Raw genomic sequence first — 14130 nt, 5'->3', positions numbered from 1 at the left:
AGGCCCAAAGTTAATTTTCGAGGGGAATGCAGTATGTGATAAATGTATTTACATGTAAAGTAAAGCTAAAAGTTTGAAAATGCGTAAAGCGCAGAACACTTGTGAATCAAACCTTCTGCCACGACGCGTTGAATTAGTTGAGGGAAGTCAGAACAATAAGTATTCATTCCATTTTTGGCCCAATACACGCTTACATTCATAAACACTGCATCAGTCACAAAGTACCGTCATTCAGAAATGATGCGGACAAAGCCTGTCCACTGTATGGACATCCGTCTCAGTTTGTTGTGTCAGTTTTGCCTAAAATCCGGTACATCTGTTAGGTTTTTAAGTGGGAGTTCGCGACCACATCGCAAAGCGCCCTCTTTCTGACACCACCAAGAAAGTTCCTTACTAGATGTGTCTCCAGAGCTGTTAATAGCAAAAAACCGACCTCTGGCTAAATATCATTGCGCCATAGCTCCACGCAAGTGCACGGCTTTAAAAACTAAAAAGACTGGAAATCAAGTCATAAATATAAAATTACTCCCTCTGGTACATTAAATACAATAATTAGTAGGCGAAGTTTGGAGATATGTCAATGGCTTGTGCTGTGACCATTTACTGTGACAACCTATAGATACCGCCACAGAATTTTATCTTGCCCATTTGGGCAATCTGCTTCATCTTACATCAGCAGAAGTGACCGCTTAAGTAAGGATACAGCAGAAGAAGTAGTGAACTAGAAAAGATTTTAATGTAGTATTAGTATTATTGTAGTAAAAAGAAATCAAGCAAGATCAATCAATCAAGGTGGAGAATCCGGTACACAAAGTTGGATTGAAAGGACTGGTACTACAGGATTTCGCCAGTAGAAGAGCATGTAACAGCACATGCTCAAGAACAAAAGGAAAGCATTGTGAAGGCAATTGGTCTGAGGGCGCTGTTGTCCGAGACTAGAAACAGGAAATAAGCTTGGTCCAAGTAGTGGAGAATGGAGATTTCCACCAAAACATTTCACTTCCATGGGATTCATTGCTTGGGTAAGGATTTCATAAGAGAGTATTGAGCTAAACAAGTCCTTTGAAGTGTTAATATATGTGTTGTAGCTTACCAGAGTCGACCTAGCCGATCTTTTCTCCATTGATCCTGACTGCGACCTTTAATTTCATCATTCCTATTTATGTAACCTTTCCACAGCAACTTTCCGTTATTCTGTTACAGAGTTCGTTGACTTTGGCGTCAATTCTGTATAAAGGTTAATTATCAGGTTCAGACAGGTTCAGACTTATTAATTATGTGCGATGATTATACCTTAGGTGAGAAATCTAGCAAGTACATACTGTTTCAGTGTTTTGTAAGAAATCTAGCAAGTACATACTGTTCTGGTGTTTATGATCTTGGCCATTGATACATGTGGGTACCTTGGCACCAAATACGTCAGGGAGAGACGTTGCATTTCATTTGTATGTAAATAAGGATTGTACGCATTGAATTGTATATACAAGGTGTCTTTACGAACACCAGCTCAGACGAAGGGACAACATCTTGAGAGAAGGAACTATGTGGCAATATGTAGCATCCATTTATAAGAAATCAACGATGTTATCTTTGAAGACTTGGAGTCTCTACGCTGTTTCTGTATCCCGACATCCTCTCGCATGGTGATTCCCCGAGGAAGATAATTGTCAATGGCAACACATGGTGGAGAATCCGGGTAAGAAGCACGCTCACATGGTTAAGTATATGACAACTCTTCATCGCAGACACTCTCTGACGATGGCCGTCCCAGAACTGGCAGCCGACTACGATCACAACGACCAAAGATCTGATAACGAAAACATGGTACTCGGAAATCGATTACGAGATTAAAGACTCGGTAAGAACTGATTCTGTGAAACATGACAGACACTTCAGCCATAGACCACAATCGATTGACACCCAAGAACTTTGTGAGTCTCTACTCAGTCGAAGATATTAAAGTACCTCTCAGCAGCTAGTAAACTCCCAAGACCGACAAGATAAGACGAAAACAATTCATACACTGTATTGTAACTTTTTACAATACCAAAACAATTCTTTAGTTTCCAAGTTCCTTCTCAGACTTATCCGTAATTTCACTGTCCACCAATGCTTTATTGTAGCACGTCATACTTTATTCCTAAATTATTCTCATTTCTATCGTTTTCCTTTCTAACATATATTTGAATATGTGGTGAACATCGATAGACAAGAAACTGCTGAGTAAGTTTACTTCAAGTAAGTAGATACATGTAGATTCAGAAGCCAATGCGCTGTTCTTGGACTAACAGGTTTAAACAGGAACTTCCACTATAAAAACCGGATTATAGTAAATCTAATATGCAAATGTAAAAAAGGCCACGCTACTGATCGGAAGTGCCGTGTTTGGTCCCAGAATCTCATAATTTTGCCATGTTTCAGGCTTTCATTGTCACTGAATCTTGCATATATTGTCTGGAAAATGTTCCGTTTTTCTGAGAACGCATATGTTTCAAAATGTGTTCCCTGTACGACCCCACTTTGACCCCTCTTTGGAAATGTCACGAAAATGCCCATCATGATTATTCAAGTTTCTCATACGATCAAAGCGATGCTATGAGAATTCAAAAACTCCCGCCAATGTATACAAATGGCTACGTCATCAGTAATCCCCCATTTTGCGCCCACGGTCCTGTAACTTCCCGATTTTAAACAGCAGAATCTCTAGAGCCGAAAATTCTGGTCAACCACTATACAACATTTCGTGCATTGCCCATTCTTGTTCATGGTTGTTTTCTGTGCAGATGCATATGACTGTTGATTCGTGTCATTTTTATTCTAATACAGAGTTTTCGGGTTGGCCTAACGAAATCCCTGTATTTTACTTTTCTTTCTGTAAGAATTCCCAGCATTCAAAGCAAAAGTCCCTGAATTCTTGTCGATTGTCCTTTCATACAAATTTAACATGATTGGAACTAATTTTGAGAATATAGTATTGTAATAATGTTTATCCAATCAGGAAATTAAGCTCATCTAATTTTTGGCAATGCACTTTGTTTCATGGGAAATTTTGCAAATATTGAACTTTTGAATATTGCAACTTTCAGCCATAGGGCACCTAACACTTGGGATAAATTTGAACAATAAAGATCTTATTCTCCCAAATTAGTTCCAATCGCCTTATCTTTAAAGATTGGCGTGCACCGTTTTCAGTCTTCTTCGGAGAAGTTTCCCAACCATCGCTTCATAGAAGAATTGGATAATTATTCAAGTATCCAGATCCGATATCAAGAACGTTTGTTGCATTTAAAGAAGTAAGACATAGAAATGACGCCAAAAATTTCAGGCAAATCTACGCATTTAAGTCATACAGGGTGGGAAGGAAACGAAACGAGTGTTGATCAACAAGAAGTGATTAGGCCCAAGAGAACAGAAGTACAAACATTATGTGTAAACGACAAAAGCAGATCACTTTTTATTCCTTTCACAGATTCAAACAAGTTGGGAGTGTCCAGACAGTCGACATATTCGGTACGGCACGTACAAGTCACCAAGCAGACTATCTCTTGTTGCCGGCCCCTACCCCACAAAAGAGCGTTATATATTTTTGAACAATTGCAACTGCTATACAGACGATGTCGCTACCACTGTTTTGTGAAGATAAATTCTCTAGCAGCAAACCCGGGCTCCAGAATCCAATTTTTAGTTGTAGGTCGGTGGTATCGACACCACTCTGTATTCGTCTAGTTTATATTGCAGGAAGTCGTCCATCTCTGGATTATCATCAGCCAGGTTGCGTTTTTCATAGGGATCATCTGAAAAAAGTTACGCATAGATTGGTAGGATATCGATATCTTTGTGATCATTTTCATATTTCGGCAATTATCTCGAATCACTAGCGGAAGGCCCCACGCAACAAGTTGCCACAAACAAAGTTTCGTTTGGCCGTTTATGACACAGATCTCCGTAGACCGTTGGCTTCTATTTATGTATCTGTCAACTCTCTCTTCATGTGACCGATATGTTCCCAACCCTTGAAGAATCTGTCACTAAAGGCACTATACCAATATTCGTATTTTCTTTCAGATAAATTCATTCCGAAAAAATGATTTTCAATGTTAGTGTTTCTCTTTACTCTTCTACTTCGACTGACACCCATTTGGCAATCATCAACCAGCAAGGAGATCACCACGTTAGGAATTTAGGTTCAGACTAAAATTTCTATGATTGATCTTTGCTCAAGTCAAAATAGACCGGAAATGGTAACGAGGGGATGTCGATAAAAGATTAACGATATCACATAGCATTCCATTCTGCATATTGAAACCCAAACACAAATTTAAATTAAGAAATCGAATGCAAAGTGTGCAAATGTAACGGTGGCTTTATTTACCATCGACCATGATAGATGAAATCGACGGTGTTGATATATGGCAATCACTGTCCACGGGTTGCCAATCTCCCCGTGATGAGTTCCTCATTGTGATTATTATACCACAGGATACCACAGTAGCAGCTCTTAGGTATGATGTTTCATCAACATCCTTGGAAATATAGCTGTTATCACCGTTGTTTTATTTATGTTTGTCAAAGTATATTGCGAAGGACGTAAGGGGCGCTATTGACTTCACAGTCGTATGAAACACGTGAATTTTGGGCAGGACATCGGCTATGTTTTTCGGGGCAAGCTTGACGTTAGTTTTAAATATGCTTTAATAAATATCAATATAAATATGACTATGTTTAATAGCTGTCAAAGATTATCAAACCTGGAAGTCTACATTGCAGCAAGTGTGTAACATACTCTTCAATGTTGTAACAGATATCGCGATTGGAAACTGATCGAAGGTTACCCAGCCATCTCAACACAGCCGCAATGGGCGTTTTGTGAGTATTTCTCCCTTTTGTCAAGATATTAATATAATTACTGCAGGATCGGCGAAATCAATCGACATTTCTATAAAAAAAATCAATGACTGATAAATCTTGATACAATAAAAATTTCAAAGCATGTTGAAAACACTCAATTTGCTTCCTGCAGTTCTTGAGATAGCCGCGTATCTGGAAAAAGTGAACTTCTGTTCGTTGCAAACACTTGCCCTAGAGATACTCGCACAGTCGGCGTTACCTTAGTTTTGTATTTTTTCATAGCTTGCTTGGTGTCTTTTTGTATTTATGTATAGTGTAATACAAAACAATATCATAAGTAATAAAGATAGGCTCATTAGCTGACAGACAGACAGACAGACAGACAGACAGACAGACAAACAAACAAACAAACAAACAAACAAACAACAAACAAACAAAACAAACAAACAAACAGACAGACAGACGAAAAAAAAAAAAAATCAGAGAGACACAAAGAAGAAAGGGTGAAGACGGATTGGCAAGCCGATAGACGGACGTCTGGAAGGCTAGGGAACTTACGTACTCAATGACTATACGGCTAGTTTTCAATCGGGCTCGAACCCAAAACATACGGCATCAGTCGCCTAGCTGAGAGGCCACAGAGAGAACCACTCGGCTAAATCTCCACTCCAAAAAAAGAGTGCTTCAATAGCCGGCTAAGTTGTTACATTTTTCTGACTGAGACCGTTCCACAGGTTGTAGAGTTCATGAAGCACTCACGCACGAATGCTCACTATCACACATCACACATGAAAACTTTATCAAAGCGAAGCAACGACTACATCGCTTTATCTGGGCGAGCGATAACCTCGGGGGCAATTCTGTCCATCAGCAGAGCTACCAACCCAGGGTAGAAAATACGGCTAGTTTTCAATCGGGTAATCCATGGCGCGCTTATGTATAATTTTCTCTTGTTCGTTCTACAATCGATCGGCACAAGCCTCCTTACAATGATATGAACGTTGTAGCTTCTCTTCCTATAGCAAATACTACATCGTGGCTGTTTGATTCGCGATGTAAGTAACTGTATCTTTTGTTTTTGAATACGGCGGACTTAGTTCGGATACGTATGTGTATTGCTGCACCACTGCCGTTATTCCCGAACATTCCCTATTCTAAAGTTTGTGTTGGAATTTCGATGGCCAAATAGTTGTCTGTGTTAACTTTGATATCAAACCCAAAGCCATATTTTGTTATCCATTCTGCCTGTTTTTCATGCTATTTCTGACCTTCCTTTTCTGCATCATCTCATTTCGGCTTTCTTTTATATTGAAGGGGTTTATACACTACAGGTTACTTTTTTACATATTTCAATGAAATTTGTTCCATTTAAAGTATATTGAAAATACAAAGTCTTATCAGTCCATCATGAATAATATGGTATGTTTTTCTTGACACGTTTATTGTCTTAAGGACTCAAATTTAGTTCTTAACAATCACAGCGCGTTTCCCACCTAGAGACAGCGTTCAAAGAATTGTGACATAGGTTTAAAAGTATGCAAGAAACGTACACGCAAAGCAAACTTATTTAAAGCAAAGCAAACGTTACAGCTAATTGTATTTTCAAAGTGGTAAAGGAAGATGACAAATATCCATACTCTCATGTTTCTTATGTTTCAGATGACCCCTATGAAGAGTGCAACCTGGCGGATGATTATCCGTTTCTGGTCCATTTCCTGCAAAGTAAACTTGATGCATACCGAGAGGTGCCGGTCCCGCCTCTGTTTCCCCCTGAAAGTCCAAACTGCGACCCAGCACTCTATGGAGGTTACTGGAGCCCAGGATTTTGTGAGGGAATTCGCAGTTTGACAAAGGAATGTATGAAGAAAATATTCTCAGTGTTGTTCTACCCATAGCTTCACTATTATGAGAGGCACACTTGTAACACACTCCAAAGAATCGATTCCTGACATGCGGACGTCTTAGTTGCAAAAGGGGTTCGTCTATAGTATTGTAGTTTCTCAGAAGTACTGTAATTAATGTAAGTGCTGTATCTAAATATTAAAGGAATACTCAAAAAAACTTAAGTCTTGTGCATTCGTGATATGATAGTTATGTATCTCTTCGTCGTGTGTACCAGGCTTTTCAATCCACAGTTGTGTACCCGGATGCACCATGATTGATTGAGCTTGCTTGATTTCTTTTGTCTACAATAATACTTACACTAAATGAACGTTTCTAGTTCACTTCTTCGTCTGCAGTACCGTTACTTAAATGGTCATATCTGCTGATATAAGATGAGGCAGACGGCCAAAATGGGCAAGATTTTAAATTCTGTGGCGCTATCTATAGATTATTTACGTTTCGATTGACACAGTAAATGGTCACAGCACAAGCCAATGACAAATCTCCAAACTTCGCCTACTAATTATTGTATATAATGTATCAGAGGGAGTAATTTTATATTTAATATTTGGTTTCCAGTCTTTTTAGTGTTTAAAGCCATGCACTTGTGTGGAGCTATGGCGCCATGATATTGAGTCAGAGGTCGGGGATTTTTGCTATTAACAGCTTTAGGGACACAACTAGCAAATAATTTTCTCGCTCGTGTCAGGTAAAGGCTGCGGACAGAGTCGAACGGAAAGACAGACGGACAGGTGGACAGACAGACAGACAGACAGACAGACAGACAGACAGACAGACAGACAGACAGACAGACAGACAGACAGATTAACTGTCGGACAGACAGTCGGACGGACAGACGGACAGACAGACAGTGCAGACAAAGATACGCACGTGTCAGGTAAAGGCTGCGGACAGAGTCGAACGGAAAGACAGACAGACAGACGGACAGACAGACAGACAGACAGGCAGGCAGACAGACAGTCGGACAGAAAATCGGACGGACAGACGGACAGGCGGACAGACAGACAGACAGACAAAGATAGGCAGGTAGAGTAACAGAGAGAGGCGAGAGAAAGAGACAGAGAGGGACACAGATGCACGCAGAAAGACACTGATAATGACAAAGAGAGGCAGTGATCGGGAACAGAGAGAAAGAGTTTGCTGCACAAAAGGCTTATAGGATGATATGAGTTCAATCGGACAGCACCTGAATTAAGCATGACTAAGCAGATAATAATAATATTAAATAGTAATGATGATATATATTTCTATACCGTAAATCCATAACATGCTCTAGACCGTCCATAAACGTAAAAACAGTTTCTCCTGACATTCAAAAAATAAAGTAAGCCAGCTGTATATGCACTTGAATGTCTTCGCTATATATTCAAATATTGCTAAGTGGTGGCGTTTCGCTTTATCTGTTAAATCAAGACTCAGATAATGTGGCGTTTCGTACGGTAACTGAGAAATTGGTTTGCTTCTCATCATACACAGCCTTGAGAGGTTTTTTGTCAACAACGCACTGAAACAGGACATGTAATAAAAGTAGATAAAATGTAATGCGTTCGAGATGCGATTTGATACTATGGCTGGTAGACTCTTTGGTTGTTTTGGCTTTATACTTCTCCTCTATGGAGCCTTCATATGAATATTAGTTCTTGTACTTATTGTTGTGGCTTCTTAAGGTCATTGTAACATACAACACGTAAGAAAACTGTGTTTTCAGAAATTGGAGTAAAAAAAAGAGAATCCTGACATACGAAACGTCATGAAATTTGATTGAAGTATACGCAAACTTTGCTTCAAAATCCGGAGGGACGTATTGGCCACCATTAGTTTAATGATATTCACTAAACAATACCATACGTCAAACTTTGACTAATGCTCTCTCACTGGAAAGTAAATATGGCCATCGTTTTTCGTATTTTTCCAGCTGAATAAGCATCAATTTCGATCAAACTTAAAATGCTTCAGCTTTATTCGGAGTGAATTTTACGATAAGGCGAATGTGATATATATATATATATATATATATATATATATATTATATATATATATATATATATATATATATATAATATATATATATAACACTATACCTCAATGCAGCAATGAGGAGTAAAATGCTTTGCTCTACACCCTGTCTCACACTTATCATCTTTCGACAGTGACTCCGTTACTTTGGACTTACCCAGTCTCGAACTCACCATCCTCTGATAATGAGACCGGCACCCTAACCACTCTCCCAAAGTGCTTTGCAGCTCTGACTACCTGTCGCATATTTTTTGAAAGTTTCATGCGTGCTAAAATTTACAACATAAGGGGTCGACGTCTGCGCTCTGCGCAAGTTCTTCACAAACACATTGTCACACATCTCATACATGGTATGCATGGTACAAACGAAATGTATTCCATAGATATAATTTTTATGAAGCTTGGTAAACTTGGAAAAAGGAAAGCTTAACAATGCCCGAAAGCTCGGTACCATGCGTGAGGGATTGAAAATGAAGACTGTTCCAGCTTTGGAGAACTGTGTACGATGCATGACACACATTTTCGGGGAACGGTTATTTTGAAAGGCGCTTATAAGAGAAATGAAGAAATTATCTCTTTTATCATCACACATAAAAACGTGTTTGTTGTGGCAACTTATTTGATCTCAGGAACCTATATAAATTCAGTAATGTGTTTATCACAGCAGCTGTCATAGGCCTTTTTGAAGATGTATTAATTTTGGAGACAGACAGACAGACAGGAGACAGAGAGAGACAGACAGACAGACAGACGGACAGACAGACAGATAACAGACGGACGGACAGACAGACAGACAGACAGACAGACAGACAGACGGACGGACGGACGGACGGACGGACGGACAGACAGTCAGGCAGGCAGACACACAGTCGGACAGAAAGTCGGACGGACAGACAGACAGACGGACAGGCGGACAGACAGACAGACAGATAGACAGACAAACAGACAGAGAGAGATTAACAGACGAACAGACAGTTGGACGGACAGACGGACAGACAGACAGTGCAGACAAAGATACGCAGGTAAAGTAAGACAGACAGACAGACAGACAGACAGACAGACAGACAGAAGACAGACGGACGGACGGACGGACGGACGGACGGACGGACAGACAGACAGACAGGCAGGCAGACAGACAGTCGGACACAAAGTCGGACGGACAGACAGACAGACGGACAGACGGACGGACGGACGGACTGTCGGACGGACAGACAGACAGAGCAGACAAAGATAGGCAGGTAGAGTAACAGAGAGAGGCGAGAGAAAGAGACAGAGAGGGACACAGATGCACGCAGAAAGACACTGATAATGACAAAGAGAGGCAGTGATCGGGAACAGAGAGAAAGAGTTTGCTGCACAAAAGGCTTATAGGATGATATGAGTTCAATCGGACAGCACCTGAATTAAGCATGACTAAGCAGATAATAATAATATTAAATAGTAATGATGATATTTATATTTCTATACCGTAAATCCATAACATGCTCTAGACCGTCCATAAACGTAAAAACAGTTTCTCCTGACATTCAAAAAATAAAGTAAGCCAGCTGTATATGCACTTGAATGTCTTCGCTATATATTCAAATATTGCTTAGTGGTGGCGTTTCACTTTATCTGTTCAATCAAGACTCAGATAATGTGGCGTTTCATACGGTAACTGAGAAATTGGTTCGCTTCTCATCATACACAGCCTTTGAGAGGTTTTCTTGTCAACAACGCACTGTAACAGGACATGCAGTTAAAGTAGATAAAATGTAATGCGTTCGAGATGCGATTTGATACTATGGCTGGTAGACCCTTTGGTTGTATTGGCTTTATACTTCTCCTCTATGGAGCCTTCATATGAATATTAGTTCTTGTACTTATTGTTGTGGCTTCTTAAGGTCATTGTAACATACAACACGTAAGAAAACTGTGTTTTCAAACATTGGAGTAAAAGAAAGAGCATCCTGACATACGAAACGTCATGAAATTTGATTGAAGTATACGCAAACTTTGCTTCAAAATCCGGAGGGACGTATTGGCCACCATTAGTTTAATGATATTCACTAAACAATACCATACGTCAAACTTTGACTAATGCTCTCTCACTTGAAAGTAAATATGGCCATCGTTGTTCGTATTTTTCAAGCTGAATAAGCATCATTTTCGATGTTTCTTAAAAATGCTTAAGCTTTATTCAGAGTCAATTTTACCACAAAGCGAATGTAATATAATATATATATAATATATATATATATATATATATATATATATATATATTATATATATATATATATATATATATATATATATATATATATATATAATACAACTAACCTTTAGTAGATTACACAGATTCCATCTCTGTTTCATTGAACAATAAACAAGAGGTAGATTGTATTTACACGAACTTTAGCAAGGCGTTTGACTGTCTCTGTCACTCACTTTTACTGTACAAAGCCGCCAAAATCGGTATATTTGGTAATCTGTATAGTTGGCTGGCTTCTTATCTCCAGCTTAGACGACAGAGGGTGGTGTTCGGTAGTTGCTCGTCAAAATGGTACACTGCTACGTCAGGTGTGCCCTAGGGTTCACTCTCGTTCACATTTGTCGCAAACTCAATGTTCACTGCAGCAAATCCGGCTGCCCATTTTATTGCAAAATTCTTAACATCCCGAAGTTATACAACAGAATACTTACCCTTGACTTGTGTTTTTTAAAAAATATCCCTTTCACATTATGATTCACCAAATATTTTAAATCAATCTGTTTTCACGACTGACAATGACTCTGACCGTTATTTTTGTGAGTGACCGTGATTAACCCTTCACGTGATGCATCGTGAGAATGCTCTCCCCTTTTTGAGAAACCGGACTTCTGAAGTAACCGCCCAACGTCTCTTAGTGAATGTATTGTTTTGACAACTGCTACAGGTGAATCATCAGCATTGACTGGACGCAATGTCCACATTTACTGATGGGAGCGACCTTCCAGCCTTTGCATCTGCCGATTGTCTTCAGTTGATTAAAGATGCACACCAAAGTCATGACAATATGTAGATTGAGGACGATTGTACACTTTCTCTACAGAGACACACTTCTGACGCATTCCTGTACAGAGTCTGGTTGCTTTCGAGCGATTTCATCAAACTTTGAAAAATATGATTAGGATTACTGTTTTGACACAGAGAAGCAGTGGGATGAAGGAATTCAATTTTTACTCTTTGCTGTAGAGAGTCAATTTAAGTGTCTCTTGGTTTCAGCCCATTTTCAGGAGTTTGTATTTGAACATACAGTCCGTGGCCCACTTAAGCTCTTCAAAGAGAAATTTCTATCAGACGAAATGATTTTCTGAATATTTTACAATATATGTGTCAGATTTTTGTACAAAACTCTGTAAGGCATTTGAATTAGCCAGAGAAGACTTTGAGTCATCCCTGCAGTCCATGAAAATCGAATACGATAAAAACACTGCAAAAAGGAAGTTTGAACAAGGTCAAAAAGTTCTTGTTTATCTTCCGGTTCCTGGCAAACCACTCCATGCTCGTTACTTTGGTCCTTATCTAATTAGTAAGAAATTAAGTGATTTAAATTACATCATATTTACACCTGACAGACGAAAACAAAAGTCATTATGCCATATAAATATACTTAAGCTATATTTAGAAAGGAATAATTCTGCTGTAACAAAGCTTGCCAGTGCAGTCAGTTCAAACCATATCAAGGTAGTGATAGTGAAACTGACTTGAGCAAAAATACCCTTAACCAAAGCTGGGCTCGGTCGAACTCTAGAATTCAGAAATCCTTGAGTATCTTGAGTCTACAAAGTTGGCACACCTCCAGCCTTCACAACAATAACAGGTGAAAGAACTGATCCACAAATACGAACACTTGTTCTAAGACGTTTCCAACGAAGACAAACATCATCTATCACAACGTGTGATAGAGAGTAAGCCTGTGAAACACACTCATACAGACTGAATCCAACGAAAGTGAAACATCTCCTGGAAGACGTCAAATATTTGTTGAACAATGACTTCATTGCACCCAGTAAAAGTAACTGGAGCTCGCCGTGCATAATACGGCTAGTTTTCAATCGGATTCGAACCCACAACATACGGCATCAGTCGCCTAGCTGAGAGGCAACAGACAGAACCGCTCGGCTAAATCTCCACTCCCAAAAAAGAGTGGTTCAACAGCCGGCTAAGTTGTTACATTTTTCTGACTGAAACCGCTCAACACGTTGTAGAGTTCGTGAAGCACTCACGAACGCATGCTCACTATCATACATCACACATACACACTTTATCGAAGCAAAGAAACGAATTTCATCGCTTTAACTAATAATGTATGCCAAATTCGGTGCAATTTCAAGTTTTCCCATACCAAATTGCAAACGACAAGTGATGCCCTTTCTCGGTATGGCTGGTTACTACAGAACATTCTGTCCAGATTTCTCTACAATTACTGAGCCTTTGACTTCATTAAAAAGAAAGTAAAGTTTGTTTGGTCAGAACAATGCCGACAGGCATTTGATACACTTAAAGCCATACTTCAAAGTGCTCCAGTTTTGTCTACATCAGATTTTAGTATGTCATTCAAGTAAGCTGTAGATGATAGTGATGCGGTTGCTCTTGCTGTTTTGTTACAAGAGGATAGTCATGGGATAGATCATCCTGTTTGTTATTTTTCACGCAAATTTAAAAAAATCGCATAGAAACTCTGGATATTAGCTTTACAGCATTTGAAGTTTATGTTACTTCTTCAAATCAGTCTATAGTGGTGTACATTGATCACAACCCTCTTGTTTTCCTGTAGAAATTAAAAGGAAAAAATCAGAGATTGTTAAGATGGAGTTTAATGTTGCAGGAGTTGAACCTTCATATTAGACATATCAAGGGCAGAGACTAAAACTTTAATTGCAGACTGTCTCTCGCGTATTTAGAGTTTATATTTCTTATTTCCTTTAATATCACATTTGTAAAAGAACGCTTTTTCTTTGAAAAATTTTCTTTTTTGAACATGGGTGTGTTATGTTGGTCATTTCCCCCAAACTCATGACCTGAGTTAAGTTAGTCTAGAAAATTCACAAGGTCACTGTCCTTCAAGACCTCAAGACCTTGAATTCAACACAAACAAACATAGGCAGATTCGCAACGGGTATTGTTTAAGGCGTGAAGCGGTTACGTAACCCATCCATGTTCGCCTCGCCTCAGGTTGCTCTCGCCTCTCTTTTCCGAAGAGTGCCGACCATGCATCCTTCGGTAATTTTCGCGCTAATTGTTAAGCGAAAGTATGTTCGGCAAAGTTTGTGTTGTTGTTGTCGTGTGATGGTGAGCGAATTGACGTGCTGGCGAAAACGGGAGTGTTTTGAACTTCA

This window comes from Ptychodera flava, chromosome 4 (assembly GCF_041260155.1).
Source record: "Ptychodera flava strain L36383 chromosome 4, AS_Pfla_20210202, whole genome shotgun sequence".
In the NCBI taxonomy this organism is placed as follows: domain Eukaryota; kingdom Metazoa; phylum Hemichordata; class Enteropneusta; family Ptychoderidae; genus Ptychodera; species Ptychodera flava.
The sequence above is the reverse complement of the archived record's forward strand: the minus strand, read 5'-3'. Positions refer to the sequence as shown.